Here is a 15676-nt window from a genome sequence, read left to right on the forward strand (position 1 = left end):
CTTATCGACGTCTTCCTCCCTACGATTCAGTGACGAAGCCTTCTTCTCAGAATCCGGACAACTTTTAGTCGCGTACTTCCCGGCGCGTAACGAAACGAAAGCCATTGCACAAAGAATGTCTTTGGCTTTCGCTAATCGCTATAGACGCTTACTGTCGCAGGAATAAGATAGCAAATATTCTAATATAGAAAAGGAACCTTATGGCTAAACATCTAGATTACTGGTATCTAGGTAAACACCACATTATTTGTCGTTTATTGTTGTATTTGTTTGTTGAATGGTAACTTCTACGAGCATTTTGGATACTATTGTATTTGCGTAAAACACTATACTTTTAAAACTTAAGGAAGCAAAATAAGTTGGAAAAAATCATCCCGATTTGTTTCTTAGCATAGATGTTGGTGTTAAAACGTCAGACAAGGAATGTAAAAGATTTTTACGGGAACTAAAAAAATGCAAAGAAAAACTTTAATGATAAATTGGTTCATAACCTCAAAGAGGTAACTTATCATTATTTTTTTCACTTACATTACAAAATTAATTTGTAAACAAGAAAAACACACTGACTGACAGTACAGAAACATTCCCTGCAGAAGTTGTCAAGGATGCTTTTTTGACGACATTAACATAAATGTTATTAAACAAACTATTTTTTCCTACAATAGTAGATTATACATTTCCCAACGAGGTCCTTTCGCTTCAACAATATAAATGAAAATGAAGAGGGATGATGAATGCTACCTTTAGAAAGATTGAGACATTATCTGTAATGATAGAGGAGTTATCTTTTTATTAGAGACAAAATGCTAAATTCAGGTTTTTTGATCCAGTTAAAAAACTTAAACTTGCTTAATCTGTGTAAGTTTAACTAAAAGAGGATAACGATATGACATTATCACAGTGGAGAATAAGTTATGAGAAATTTTTGTCTCAAAATTATGTATTAGTGTAGAAGTTTTTTCTTTCTCAACCGTTAAAATGACCATAATAGGAACAAACTTTACAATTCCACACCTCGATATGTCTCTGGTTCAATCCGCATACCCAGTTATCTCCTAACACCTTTTTCATCTTGTATGTTGAGACACTTGAGAGTAGATTCGAAGAAAAGTCAAGTCTTTATCAGATTTATCCTCTTCTTTTTCCTCTTCTAAGAACCAACTATCATCTCTACCCAAATCTACACCTGAAAAATGGCGTTACCGTCCTCTTTATGTCTGTATCATAAAATTGATCACATTTGTCACCAATCATCATTTTGCGGAATAAGAATTGGGGGGTTTTTACTTTCTGAAACGAATACTAGATTCCTCAATCTGAACAGAACTTGGCCATTTTACCACCTTCGAGGAAGAGCAAGAAGTAGAAGACAGCGACGGGAATGAAGAACCGGCTTAGTATACGACCGGCGCCGACATCACTAACCTTGGGTTGGAAAACGTAAATTACCAGTCGTCAGATTCAGATTCTCCTTCTTCTTTATTCTCCACTAAAAACATCACTCGCAATGACCAACGATACTTCCGTTGAACCTTTCCTTCCCAAACGATAAAGAAAATACCCAGTCATCTCAAAGATGATTAGCTTCGTATGGAGGTTACGTTTGTCCGTGACACTATTTAAAACTGTAAAAACCATTATGTGTGTCTTAAAAACTGGATTTGCTTTATACCAATGTATATTTTACGGAGTCAGAGGCTGGGTTCCTCACATATCTCGATTGTGGAAAACATTCCCCAATTTCCCACGAGGGACGGTAATCAATTCCGACTTCATTTTCTCATTTAAAGAGTTCTTTGTTCTTTTTTTTTGGTGTGTTGTGTTTTTAATTGTAATTGTGTTAACTGTTTATATATGCATGTCGTTCCCGGAACCACTTGTACCCTAAAAGACCCTATAAGAAAAATCTATATTTTGGTCAAGCCATTGGGTTGGAAGCTGCCGCACCTGAACTCCCATCCAGTAAGGTGGTGGAAGTACCCACTTCATAATATGGTGATCAATTAGGTAGGGTCAATAACGGTTAGAGCCACTAATTTTTCTCAAATCGTTTTAGAAGTTTGTTAAGTGTTCGTTGATGTTAAGGAAAGAGTGTTTACTCTGATTAGAAATGTCTGAACTAATCTGTGTTAGTCAACACATCATTGAAGAATTCAGCAGGAGGAGTGATAATTCGATAATACCAACATTTAAATGTGGAATTTGTGGAAGAAAATTTTAAGACCATCAAGCTGCAGTAAGTTTTTATTTTATTTTTGGTCTTAAAATTATTGATCCAAGTGTTGTTGTTTTTTGTTCTAGAATGCTATGCCCTAAACCAGTAATTACGAAATTACTTTCTTCCAAGACATTTTACGATTTGTTTAGTCAGAAAGCTGCTACCCATCAGATCCCTGGAAGTGATGAGCCCGTGAAAGTCGATTCATCCACCTTGATCAATTTTTCATCACAAGACACGAGCAAAATGAAGACAATGACAGTGTTCAGCATGGCTAAACTTGACCCTCAGCAGGAGGATTGGAGGACCACCACTTTATTTGAAAATTCCACCACACAACAGTTGAAACAGTTGTGAGGTAAGTTTGCCAAACATAATGAAACAATTTTTTGTTAAATCTTGTCTTGCAATATTTCCCTTGTGTTTACAAATATGAACTGTTTGAATTGTTCAGAAAATGCAGGACCGTCTTGGGGTTTTTTGAAAATGCAGGTTGCTATTTGGCTAGCTACGGATACTTCCAAAGTTGGAACGCATCTGTGTTTACACAGCTAGCACTTATAAATAGGATGCAAAACGAAGGCATTTTTTCGTGATTGACTCAGAAGGTAGAGTTGTATTAAAATAATGTCATGTTAAAATAATGTTCTTGCTTTATTTTTTACTAGATTCTTTTTAGTTATAGATATATTTATTCATTTTTTATCTTAAAACGAGTGTTAAACTCTTCCAAATTAATTGAAACCCATGGGCAGTTACAGTGTATTTCATTAATATACACGCGTGTAATGTATATTTTGTACCCTGAATGGAGAATTACCTTGAAAAAGGGATAAATCTTATAGCAAAATCTGTCTGTTTTAGTCCTTTTGGAATTAAAAAAAAGAAAACACAATAAGCTTCAAAATTTTTATTGGAAGTTCAGAAGATAAGTTGAGTCAGGTGATGTTTCTGATTAAGTGCCTTTGTTTTTGTAATTGGCAACGACCTTCTCATCCCTCTAATGCCGTCACTCGGCGGAATAAGCGGAATCAGCTAGAGACGTCGATGAATTATTGAACCGATTGTATTTTAGACCTGTCAAGTATGAAGGGAAATAAGTAACAGGTGTGTACTGGGCCTCAGTGGTATAACTACTGTGTATAGACCAGACAATGGGTAATCTCAAGGGCAGGAGGTGTAGAGGTGGGAGGCTGTCAAGTAGCCGAAGGGAAATACAATACCGGAAGTCTTCACAATCCCTCTATTCGAAAATAGTAATCGAGAACAAGTGTGACAAGAAGTAAGTGATCTCCGTTGCCCTTTTTTTCTTTTATCAAATAAAATATTTTATAATCACGAGAAAGTAGGTGTGACGGTGAAGACGGTGAAACAAATGATCGTAGTAAAGAAAAAGAAAACTACCTTACTCAGAAATTCAACCATTGTTCGCTTGAAAACAAAATCTGGCGAAGAAAATACAAGTCACTAAAAGATAAGCTGGCAATGGTAATGGACATGGATAAAACATTCCTTGTTGTTTTTCCAACCCGGGAATATCAATTCCGCCCACAATTTTTTTTCATCTTCAGTTGTTGTTGTTGCCCTGCGTGCGGAACTTCTTTTTGTTTCCCCTGGACGGTGCGTGTGTTGTTGGGAATTTTTTCTCCCCCCCCCCCTGTTCTTTTTTGTTTGCGAAATAGTTTCTGATTAACGTCGTTCGCAGCCCATTGGTAATTCTGATAAGGAACAAAGATTTGAGAACTGCGCTAGTAGACTAATACAAATTTATCTTTAAAAATTAAACTGTTCATAAAAATGATCTATACCCACAACTGGCTGCCATCTACATTTACTTTAATATGTTGTCGTTTTGAAATTGGAAAAATTTTGGAGGCTGCCGAGAAGGCTCGAATTCGTTGGAAAGTACAAGAGTGGTTTTATTCCCCAAGAATAGTTGAAGAGCCAGGAGAAAAACCGAAAGTCGTAAGTTTTTGTATTGCATTCTTTCATACTTTTTCTGCATTTCCAATTATCTTTATTGACAAAGAATAGTAAGTCCGATCTCGCCGAAACCGACGAAAGGCAAAGCGCTTGTTTTGCCGAAGCCCGCGACACCAGCGAGTTTCTAGATACTACTACTGCTACAACTGTGAGAAATCAAGGAGGCCTTTGGGGCGTCAAATCTATTGCCATTTCGGTTCGCAATGGCAATAGCCTTAGAGGGCTATTGCCATTCCAGTGTTAAAACCCCATCTATCGGCGTTGGCCGTAGATAGCGATGGAATAACTGCCGTTGCCGTTGGTGGCAGGGCCTTCCTTCCTTATTTTATTTGTTTGTTTATTATTTACAAACATTTAGTTTGATGGTTTAATTGAAATTCTCATTATAAATTCATTATCTAAGGTATAGTTTAACATATTCCTTGAATTTTAACAAAGCCATACATACCACATAATTGAAGGCATAGAATAACTTAATATTTTTGACAGATTTTCAGTTTGTTGTGAGAAATTCTATTGTTTGGCGTAACAGTTCTATTGGTTGCGTAACTTTAATGCATTATTGTTGTTTGCGCCTTCATCATGAATGATTATGGATCAGCCTATTCTGTAACCTGTTGGCTAACATGCATGGGATTTTGTTGACCTTGTTGTTGACGATTTTTGTGTGATCATCCTATTTGGGTCATGGACGTTCAGGCCAAAAAAATTTATACCGATATGTTTAAACTCTGTTTAAACTCGGGGTCTTTAAGTTATTCAACTCATCTATTGAATGTAAAACTAAAAATATTTCACAATAATAAGAATTACAAATATTTCACAAATTTCTCATTGAATAAATGCTTATTACGGTTGTCACGAAATCGAATGTAAATTAGTAGCAGCTTAGTTAGTCAATAACGTATGAGGTTAGCATCTAATATGACTGAGGCATTTTACAAAATGATTTCATCGATATTGTAATCTTTTTAAATGAACTCTTTAGTGCTGTCGCATTTGTCTATAGTTTTAAAGAAACGCACAAACGAATTCGTAGTGTTAACTGGCATTTACCTTTACTACCTTCGGATATTCTACAAATGTAAGATTTATAATTAATATGGTGCATTCAATTGTTTTCTATTCACACATGTGTTTGCGACGTAACGCGTGAAAACTTTCAAGTAAAGATGATTTACTTTACGATGACACAGTCCGAGTTATACGAAACCCGTCCATCACTCAAGCAGTTCTAGGAAAAAGCTATGTAGGTAATAAGCTGCGACCTTGACCATATTCTTGTAACCTGCTACAGGTTCAATTCATAGAATGTACATTTCGAAATTTTATTCAGTAAGTGAAAACTGAAAAGTAAACTTCGGTAAAATTCAGTTATTCACGCAATGTGTAATAGTGGAATTTGTTTTATATAAACAAAAAGTGAATCACGTTGCGGTTAATGTTGCTGAAATTCAACCTATTGTCCCTTTTCTTCGCATAGTTTTTCCACGAACTACTTGATTCGACCTTCAGCGGTTACGCTCGACAAGACCAAGGTGTCAACACGCTTCACTGTGTTACAGAGAAATGTATTACAACGTGTGTTAGAAAAACAATACATGTTACATTGTTAACTCATAGGGTAATTCTTCATTCAAAAATCGTGATGCCGTGTTACCAATGAATACGCGTGGACGAATCTGCTTATGCCTAAGATCTTTACCGTTTTGCGCTCACATTACCTTTGGGACTACCTCCCTTTAACAAGATTCGATAACAATTTTTAATGCCGATGCCGACAAAAGGCAATTGCTGAAGCTAGGATCAAGAGGGGCGGGGAAAAAAAGAGAAAAATGGTGGGCATCTTAAAAATCAATCGCATTCCATATTTCAAGCATAGTTGATCATTCGATTTTGCTCCAAGTTTATCAGTTTACCAAATTTGCTTATTTTTCTCGTTCTACAACGGTTCGACATGGATATAGAAACGCTTCACATAGGTCGTTTTTTTTAAACGATGGAAGATGTGGACGCATATGTACAGCAACTGCGACAAGTGTTTTTCTATCCTTTGGTCGTTCAAAAATGCAGTGTGTCAGCTCAAAACAAAAAGGTTAGTAAACTCGACTTAAACTTACTATTTAAAAAATATCGGACGTTAACTGATTCACAAAACAGTCAGGGTCAAAGAAGGTTGACGATGAACGCTGGAAATATTATTCTGCCAAGATTCTTTGTTTGCATCATGGAAATCATCCAAACCGTTCGAAAGGATTGCGCCCTAATCAGAAAGTCTACGCATGCAATAGTCCATATACATGGTATGTCTCTTTGAATATCCGTCAACAAAAGTACGAGGTAATTTCGTGCAATCTTGAGCACGCTAACCATCCCGTTTCCGAAGAACTCATCGCTACCTACGGGGAGAAAAAGTATGTAACTTTGCTGATGAATCACAATTGAACAAAGATTAACAGATTGCTTTATATTTCAGACATCTAGATCCTGCTGCTTTAGAATACATCACTGATGGAATGCGTGACGACGCAATCCCCTTAAAAGTACGGAAGCGTGTGTATGATGAGTTTAACGTTGTTCTCAAACCTAAGAATATACAGAAAATTAAGCAGAAAGTGATCGGTAAAGACGTTACGTCGTTTACTTATAATTGGTATTCAATTAAAACTTGTTGCAATTTAGGACTGCCACGAGATGAATGGAAGAATACTGTAGAACTATTAGACGCCTTCGTGAAAGACCAGGAAATGTAGTTAAAATAGTTCACGACGAAGACAATGAAGTAGTAAAGATTTTCATCCAGTCCCAAGAGCAAAGAAAATTATTTAAGAAATTTGGTGAAGTGGTGGAGATCGACGGGACATATAAAGTGGACAAAGCCGGGATGCCCCTCTACACCATTGTTATAGAAGATAATTTTGGCATTGGACAACCTATTTGCTACATGTTTCTCCGCGAGGAGACGACAGCTAGCATTTTCGCTGGTCTAGAGATTTTCTCCAAGGTAATCCTTTTAATGAAAACAAAAAATATAAATTGCTAAATATCCATTAATTTCTTAGCACAACGACGTCAGCAAGACAAAAGTGGTTCTTACCGACAAGGATTGCAAAGAGATGAACGCCGTAGAACGCATTTTCACCTCAGCGTCTTTGAAATTGTGCCTTTTCCACGCGTTGTTGACAAACGTCTCGTCCAAGCCAAGTTAAGCCAGAATCTCCGGGAAGAGATATACCAACAGTTCAAAGAAGCCGTCTACGCTGGATCTGAAGAGAAAATAAAAGAGGTCGAGGAATACCTGTGTGGATTAGGTAATCAAATTATTCAACTTACCGGAAATCTTTATTTTAAAAAAGGAATTTTTTAGATGAAGATGACGACGTCGGCACGTACGACGGACTTGGGCATTATTTCGAAACCAATTGGTTTAATATTACAGAATATTGGGCCGTTTTCTATAGAAGAACTCTATTCATGAAGGACAATCACACGACGAACAGAATCGAACGGTATTCACGTCCCTACAAATAAATCAATAAATATTATCACCATTTGTCCATAAATAGGTATCATTCAACTTTAAAGAAAAACTTACGTAATCGGCAAGTAAGATTTCCCGAGTTGATACAAGTATTGCTTGACATTAGCCAAATGAGAGAGTTTGAACGAAAAAAGAAAGGAAATGAGTTGAAAATTCGATTTCCGGTTCAGAAGTTACATCCTATCTTGGAGCAGTTACGTAAAATATATACGCCTTATGCGTTGGATCGGGTAATTGAACAATTCAAGGCGACAACTACATCCTACAGCATAATTGAGGTAACTTTAATATAAATTGTTAATGAAATAACTTAATCAACACTGTTTACTTGCCAGGATGGGAACCAATTAATCACAGCAACCAACACTGGCCGTAACACTGCTAATTTGGATTTTACTAGTTGCTCCTGTACTTTCTTCAATAATTTTGGACTTCCGCGTCGACACCTCTTATTCCTATCTGATAGAGCGGAGATTTTACTGCCAGTAGAAGATTTCAATAGGAGATGGCGCATGAGTGATGACGAGGTAAAATGAAATCAAACAAAGTTAATTGTCTTATTACCTTTAATAACTTCGTTTCTGTTTATGTTTAGGACGAGGATTCACAAGACGAACACCCGGAAGCTTGGTCACCGGTGGTAATTCAACAACGAAGAAATCGAGATCGGGTCACTCGAGAAGACATGTACAGCAGAGCCCTTCAATTAGCCAAAAGCTTGGCTAATGAACTTCAAAATGTACCCTTGCCTGCCTTCGAGGGATACCTCCAAGTACTGGAAAAGGTCAAGTTATGCATCCGACGGAATGAGCCTATGCATCTAATAATTGGGGGTATATATGAGATCTTTTTAACAGTTAAATATTTAAATTTTACCTAATACAAAACTTTGGCAGATCAAACCGTTCAAACTCAAAGAGATCCAGTCGTTCAAGCTCCGGCAGATCCAGTCGTTTGAGCTCCGGCAGATCCAGTTGTTTGAGCTACGGCAGATCCAGTCGTTCAAGCTCCGGCAGATCCAGTCGTTCAAGCTCCGGCAGATCCATTCGTTCAAGCTCCGGCAGATCCAGTTGTTCGAGCTACGGCAGATACAGACGCCCGAATGACATCAATCTACTTGGACCACCATTAAGGCCCAATAGAACCTCCATCAGAAGCTGCAGATGACCAGCAAAGTAGTTCTGATGAGAACCGGAAGCTAAAAAGACCAAGAGTAGAAGACGATTTGATGATGCTTATGCTCCCCAACACCAAAACTCGAGCTGGATGACCGAGAGGAACCAGACGGCTGGATCATCATAAAAATGCCCCTAAGCCATTCGAAAAAAAAGGCAGATCAAAAACCAAGTAAAATCATTGATTCCTTTTACTCACCAACACGCAATAATTATTTTTCTTTGATTGCAGTATTCCTGACTTGGTTTATCGGACGGGAAAAAGCCGGAGAAATACTTCTTTCGAAGCGCATTGTAACTGAAGAGATGGTCTTTCAGATGCCTGCGCAAGTCAGCAGTGCAGTCCAAAATCCTGAGTTAAAGTTGGAAAAATTCCGGAAGTTGTTTGATGAAGATGCATGGGCGTCAGTCCTACAAATGGGTAATAATTTAAACTGAAAACGAATAATTCCATTTATTAAAAATACTTTTTACTTTCAGTTGAAACGAAGAAACAGATCAACACTTTCCACTGTCATTGCAAGAAGGAAAGCAAAAAGGATGATAGTGGAATACAGTGCAACTCTTGTCTACTCCTTTGTCACCGAAAATGTGAAAAACTGTCGCCGGGAGAAGTCATAAGAAGTAAATATTATACATGTACTTTGTGTTACAAACTGGCGAAATAAATATCCACCATTAAGGTTTTTTACAAGCTTAAGTAAATGTAATTGTTCGTTCTTCGTTGATTTTCTGTCATGACAACGTAATTAAGAATTATAAGAAATGTTTTTTTTTCCGATGCTACAATGCATGAATTGAAAATGAGTTAAATGACATATTCCATCATCCAATGGTGTACCGAAGTCTGTGTACCTCATTGGTCCAAGGTCGTTGTAAAAGTTAGGTTAAAGCTAGGTCAGAGTCAGACTAGGGATATACTATTCGCATAAGTATAACATTTGAGAAAACGAGTTAGCATTAAAAAAAGGATTGGTAAAAAAGGTAACACGGTATCATATGTGAAAAGAAAACTGCTTAATATACATTTTTCAGTATTACATTATAGTGAAGCATGTTGACACCTTGGTCTTGTCGAGCTTAACCGTTGAAGGTCAAATCAAGTGATTCTTGGAAAAGCTATACGTAAGGAAAGGGGTAATATATACAGCAACAGGTTGAATTCCATTAATATTAACCTCAACGTGATTCACTTTTTTTTATATAAAACAAAGTTTACACGTGTAAAATTTAGTAATAATAGTAAGTAGTACAATAGCAATAGCCCTCTATGGCTATTGCCATTGCGAACCGAAATGGCAATAGGGTCAACCCCTTTGAGGCGCACGAAACCATCCAACATGTTTAAAAAAATCCAGGGCCACCCCCTTGTCCATTTCGAGGATAAGAACGACTCTGTTCAGGCGATGGATGTGCTAATCGGAAACAGACTTTTATGTAATTACTGGTTCAATATCCAGTATGTTTCCCTGCCACGGTTCATTTTTTTTTTAAATTAAATTTTTTATCTCCGCCAAATGTACAAAAAGCTAATATAGTTACTATTTCCCAACGCATTTTAAAAATTTTGGGCTGAGAATTAAAAATTCTGCTATTCTCCCTGCTGAACGTTTGTTTTCTGTCCGGCTATGTTTATCTGATTATTTATTGATGAAGTGAAATACACCATGTTGAGCAATCCAATCAGTATTCGTAACGGAGAGAGGGAGACATGACCATCATCCATGACATGATTACTACATGACGGGCAAAAGGGGACTGAATGTGCGCGAGTCTCTCTGTTGACTGTTGGGCACATCTAGATTTGGTGGAATGGGTGCGGAGTTGCCAGATGTGGCATCATCACACGCCCTTTTCAACAGGCAAAAAACAAAGTGTTTTTTTATCACAAGCAAAGTATAATAACTGATGAGTAAAATGAAAGAAGCCATGCATGAGTATTTGGTATAAACAGAAGATAGTGGCGCTTATTTCCTTTCAACAGTATTTTGCTGCGCCACGCCAATCAATGCGGCGAGTGTACGAAACCAACACGGGTGGGGTGAAATTTTTTGAAAAATGGGGTTTATATTTACTCTCATAACTTCAGAAATAATTCCCCCTCCTCAAAATCCTTTTCTAGGTTTTTAAAGGGTGGGTATATAAACAAAAATAATTATTGACAGAATTCATTTTTCAAAATTTTAATTTATTTATATTTAATATGTCAAAATTGAACTACAAAAATACATGTATTTTCAAATTAAAATTAATATTAGTAACAATTAAAATTTTGAGGGAGGGTTTTGGGAGAAGATTAAAAAGGTTCTAAGTAGAAATAGTGCTCACGAAAAAAAGGTCAATCCGCTATTCTGACCAGACTATATTTGCTAAAGAACGTCTCTTTGCGCAAAGAGCCATTCAAGAGACTTTAACTGTTAAATCACTAAAGAATCTACATGTGGCGTTCTTAAAAAAAGCTTCCCATTTAAATAAAACCCTTTAGTGCTAAGCTCAATAAGTTCATCTACGAACAATTTTAAGTAATCATTTATTGCAGATGGTTTTTGACATCCGGCGTACAACCCAGCCATTATTATGTCAGCATTTTTTAAATTTGATATTCTCCCTATAAAAGGCCAAAAAGTTGACGAACCACTTTTGGTCAAGGGAATTCCGTTGATATTCCAAATCAATTTAAATATTTAAAATCGCTTGACAGAAGGGAACAGAGAATTGCGATGGTGGAAATTGCAAAACCGAAGTTGTAGTAGCGGCCAGGTCTCATATCAGTAGTTTGAACTTTGATGCGAAGAGAGCCAAGTAGTGTCCTGGCATCTAGCGGTAGAAATTTCAGTCCAGCTTCATGGTGTAATATTTTCAGCAAACAACTGGCGTGAGAAACAGGAATATATTCAATTTGGAAATTTACTTTTTTTTTTGTTGGGCCATTAAATTTAGGAATATAAGTAGAGAGAATGCGTTTAAAAAAATCGCAAAAAAACTGTTTTCATCCTAATGATCAATTTTCTCCTCCATGGTGACGCACGATTTTCTCCTCGTATTCGCAACCCCCTTAAAATAATCCGTTTGAACACTTTAGTGTCCATCATCGGATATTTTGTTCAAATGGATAAGCCTGTCAATATTCTCACATTTCTTCAAGATCTTATTGGTGAACTTTGTCACTGGTTCCCTTTAAATTAATCTCCTTCTTCTTCTTCGCATCTTACCTTAAGGAAACGAAAGGTCAGTTTGGGTAATATCCTGTTCAAGATCTCAGTAATCCTGATTCTACTCAGTAAATGAGAGTTTTGTATTCTTCAAGTTTTGAGTCGAAGGATAGAGGGATTAATGATGAGAACGCAGAATGCAATAGTTGGTGTGGGCAATTGTAGATATACTGTCTCATAACTGACAACTGGATGACATGGTTCTTAGCAAACTCCGTACAAACTTACATGTAAATCAAGCGAAGCCTATTGCAATTCTTGAAAGAGTGACAATATTAATTTAGAGTCTCTTAGATCGTATTCTGTATAAGATCCTCAACAATCTTAATTCGAGCTGATTGCATAGCTTTCAACATTTTATTTTATTGCCTCTCTTGATTCCAGGAATAATCATATTAGCAATATCCAATAAGTGAGTATTGATCCTTCTCTTCTCTTTAGAATTAACAATTGAAGCAATGTTATGAATGTCAAATCCATTAAACTTATAGGCTTCTTGAGCAGTAGAGATGTCTTCATCAGTATGTGTCAACACACAAAATGTGCTGAGCCTTGTGGTAATTTGTTAATATTTCTTTTAGTAGGTTTGTAAGACCTCTAGATATGCGGTGGTTTAAACTAGTACTTATTTTTCTCTTCGGGAAAAGTGTGGGTATCTTCGGTAAGATTCAATGTTGTAACTCGATTAGACCTGAGAGAAAAAAAAAACTAGTTAGCCTGGTTTCCATGTTAAGTCCATGTCCGTGTTTGAGGACGATGAGATATCTTGTTTGGATCATCGAATCCCTGGAAACGGCTTAAAACCAAATGCAGAAAAAATGAAAGCCGTTGCGGAGTTTCCGTCACCTAATGACCACCCGGCTGGAAAACGAGTAGCGGCTCTACGAAGCTCCTTGTGGGTGGTGTCGTTTTACAACAATTATTTTGCAAATTTTGCAGAATTAGCAACCCCGATTTATCAATCATTGACAAATAAAACGATGTGGATATGGGCCTGTGAACAGGAATAATAGTTTTCCACTTTGAAAAATTCCCTCATGAAAACTTATATGTTTCTAGCCAAAAAAGACATTAAATATCCTAATTTTGAAGTCCTAACGATGGAAGAATCAACGGGGCTGATTTTAATCAATTTTTCCTTTTTGTCAAAGATTAAACCTATGTATAATGTTCAAATGCCATACATAGGGTAGTCTGATCTTATCCAAGTCACCTCTTCGGATCCTAATTCTGGAGTTTGTTTCAGTAAGTTCAATCAACAGTTATTTTCTACAAATTTCATTTAAATATCTCCTTATACACTTTGTCGTGGAAATTGTTGATTGTTTCCCGTCCAATGTCACCAACACAGAATATGACGTCATGCAACAGCAGTTTAAAGTTCAGGACCATACAAAAGCCGATATAAGTAGAGTTAAATTTATTGAATGAAAATAGTTTGTTAACTAAATTTATTGTATGAAAATACTTTGTTAACTAATTATCTTCATTTTAGATTGACGTGATTTTCAAAGGAAATTAGCTGTTACCAAGGATGAAAAATTTCAAATCTGAAAATAAAAGAAACATGATTGTCGTATTCTCCATGACAAACTGGAAAAGTTGGATTTTGAGCCGGATGTTGATGTCGGTGTATTGGATGTTGGAATTAAGGTTATTCAGAATAAATTGATGTGACGTATTCAAAAGAAAATCAATCAAATTTAAAGGTTCTACGTAATGTTTACGGTTTTAGAAATTGAATCCACAGAGCATTGGCCCGGGGGAAGAAAAAGGAGAAAAGGAAACTGTGAAAAAAAGGGAGGCAAAAACTTACCAAGTACCCATACCACAAAAAGTACAATTTAAATTATATATGATATGTTTATTCATGGAATGACGTTATGTTCTTTCACAGGAAAGCAAATTGTGGGAAAGCAAAGCCTTGCAGCAGCTGCCACTTGTATCCCTCAAAAGGAAGCCATAATTTTTTGCTGGTGGTTTACTACGTATTTGACTTGGAATGGTGCAAAGATGTCTTGGCAGTGTTATAATTCATTGTATCTGAACTATTGGGGAGAACAACTTGGCAATCGAAATCTTCTTATGCCGTTAACATTTTTAAGAATCTGCTTCACTCTATACCTAAGTTGAATATCTCTTTAAAAACGCCTAAGCACTGTAGGTAACGTAACCTTCAGTGTTTTTTTGCTACTTCTTTCAAACTTGTTTCGCTAATATGCGCATAGCACTACACCTAGCATCAAGTTATGTATTTTTTTCAACAAGTTCAAGTTCATTTGTTATTGTCATAACAGTACTCACTCTGTTCCCTACTTTACATCATTTTATATGACATGTATTTTTGAATTGGCAAAATAAATTAACAGCTTTTCATTTCATTCAGCTTTGTTTTTAATTTTTGGGTTGCCAAACCCCAGATGGAAATTTCTTGAAAATCAAAACCTTCGTTTTTCGCAAGTTAAAACCTTCTTTTTTGAACTATTTCAAACCTTTGTTTTTCACAATTTATAAAACCTTTCATAATTGTATTTTTCATAACTTGTAAAAATAGTAACTGGCTAACTGCCAAATCGGCAAAATAAACCAAAGGTTAATACTTTATACAATAGAACGTAATGGAATAGAAGATGTTAACAGTTGAAAACCTAACTTTTTTGCTAACAGCATGCTGGACAACTTTAAGTTTTGTCTTGGCCGACGGTCCAGCCGTTTTGCAGGGCCCAGCTAGTGATGTGTGTTGAGAGAATATATCTTATGCGTTCTTCTTGGCACGACAGCATCGCACGAACGACAAACGGTAACAGAAAGGAGCAGAAATCCGATTGGAGAAGGCAAACGGGTAAAAGATTAGTGAACAAATTTGGAGGTCTGAACGATCCAATCATCATGCAAGTCAATCGGATTATCCAAGAATGTTCAGCTTGCTTCCACAGCAATTCGTCGATGTTGTTGATATTAAAATCAACAGAAGAAGAAAAACGATATCGTAATTAAAATTAAAATATTGGATTTTTTATTAATAAATCTAAGTTTATATTATAAATTAGTCAAATGAAAATAAAACTGAAAACAAGAACACAGTGAGACAAATGAGTCAAAGAATCGGATGTATTGATGATAAAAAGAATGAACTACTGAAAGACCGCAATGAAACCATTTAAAACTCTTTTGAAGAAAAGAAAATTTGCAAAAGGATCCATTCCCGATCTAGCGTATGAATAAGTGAAATGTTTTCTTTTGTTATAATATTATTGTTATTGTTAAATGTTATTGTTATGCCATTGGTAATATAATTGATTAAAAACATTATGTTTTCGTTTTTTTCTCGGTTTTTTTAAGAAATTAAAAAAAAGAGAAGCTTGATAATGCTATTGCTGCATTTCACAGCATCGAGGTGCAGCACAGCCCCCAACCAAACCTGCTATGCGGCGTTCCCATTACAGGATTTTCGGCTATCAGAAAGATGAAAAACAAAAACCGAAAGACGACAAAATTTTGTTTTTGTCTTCAACTATTCACACTATAAAAATAAGAAAAGAATGAC

General features: G+C 36.2%; 1 long non-coding RNA gene across 5 annotated transcripts; it reads right to left on the minus strand.

Annotated features, from left to right (window-relative positions):
* Positions 1-6683: 6683 nt before the first annotated feature.
* Positions 6684-10703, minus strand: LOC124335900. Of its 5 annotated transcripts, none has more exons than XR_006916945.1 (8): positions 9117-10703; positions 8619-9052; positions 8307-8562; positions 8071-8221; positions 7797-8004; positions 7535-7722; positions 7299-7467; positions 6684-7211 (listed from the first exon to the last, which is right to left on the minus strand). It is a non-coding gene; the product is annotated as an uncharacterized LOC124335900 (long non-coding RNA). The 5 variants fall into 5 exon arrangements; XR_006916942.1 differs by having other exon boundaries at positions 8619-8821; positions 8888-10703; XR_006916944.1 differs by having other exon boundaries at positions 8307-8554; positions 8619-10703.
* Between the last annotated feature and the right edge of the window lie 4973 nt (positions 10704-15676).

Source organism: Daphnia pulicaria, chromosome 4 (assembly GCF_021234035.1).
Source record: "Daphnia pulicaria isolate SC F1-1A chromosome 4, SC_F0-13Bv2, whole genome shotgun sequence".
Classification (NCBI taxonomy): Eukaryota; Metazoa; Arthropoda; class Branchiopoda; order Diplostraca; family Daphniidae; genus Daphnia; species Daphnia pulicaria.